At 54.5% G+C, this 1,076-nt stretch overlaps 1 protein-coding gene across 1 annotated transcript in view; it reads right to left on the reverse strand.

The window, feature by feature from the left end:
* Window positions 1-1,076, reverse strand: part of atp1b2b (ATPase Na+/K+ transporting subunit beta 2b) — a 7,897-nt gene that overhangs the window by 5,627 nt on the left and 1,194 nt on the right. The gene's annotated exons all lie outside the window — the stretch shown is intronic.

Consider the following 1,076-nt stretch of genomic DNA (forward strand, 5'->3'; position numbering starts at 1 on the left):
GGGGGCGGGGAACAGGGGGGGCGGGGACCGGGGGTGGCACGTGTTCATACAGGGTCAAGTGTTCAGACCCGGTTGGGTGGCTTGGGTTCCCCCAGCAGAGAGGGTGTTGGGTTTACAGTCCGTCAACCCTGCTTTGTCACTGCAGACGGGAGTTGACAGACGGGACAGACGGTGGACGTCGTCGCTGGTCAGAGTCAGGACTCGGTTTGGGGAGGATTGGGTTCAGGTTCTGTTGGAGCCGTTGGTTGTTTGGGGGCTGAAGGAGGACCAGGTGACACCAGGTGACACCAGGTGACACCAGGTGACACCTGGTGTCACCTGGTGTCAACAAAACATCAAAACAACAGTGGATGTTGCTGATGATCAAGGCTGTTTCAGCCTTGATCATCAGCAACACACACACGTGTTGGTGTTTCATCCTCAAAGAAGACTTTGATCAGATGGTTCTGTGGTTCATCAACCAATCAGACGTGAGGAGGACGTGTGTGTGTGTCCACTCTACACACTTCACGCAGTGACAGAACCGTGTGAGGGACGAAACAGAGCAGTGAAGCAGTGAAGCAGTGAGGAGGAATGCCAAGTTTAGACCCTCNGCCTGATAAAGCACAGCTTAAAAAGGGCCAGCAGACCTTGGAGCACCTGGGACACACTGAGCTGGATTAAGTTCCACGCTGCAGGAGGATTCCAGCAGCGGCCGCTACAGTCAATGACACTCGTCTCTGCAGGATCGAAGCACAATCTCCATTCATGAAACCTAATCTGTGGAACGCCGTCGGGAGTAAAACCACTTTCAGCATCGTTTACGATCTGCGTCCACAAACTCCTGCCCCGCCGCCGCCGCCGGGATCAGGTTCCAGCTCCGGGGACCAGAAACACTTCAGGTTGTTGGAAAGTTGACGGAAACACCCTGAACGCAGCGGTTCCCCGGCAGCCAATGAAGTCATTAGATTAGGATTAAATCCCTGACTGAGTGACGGCCACTGGGAGGGGCCGGTCTGGGGGCGATACAAATAGCATTTGGCTCCGGGCTTTACCCAGCTTAAAAACGCTCCAATGTCATTAGAGCAGAGACATAT

Source organism: Cynoglossus semilaevis, chromosome 19 (assembly GCF_000523025.1).
Source record: "Cynoglossus semilaevis isolate Cse_v1.0 chromosome 19, Cse_v1.0, whole genome shotgun sequence".
NCBI classification, from domain to species: domain Eukaryota; kingdom Metazoa; phylum Chordata; class Actinopteri; order Pleuronectiformes; family Cynoglossidae; genus Cynoglossus; species Cynoglossus semilaevis.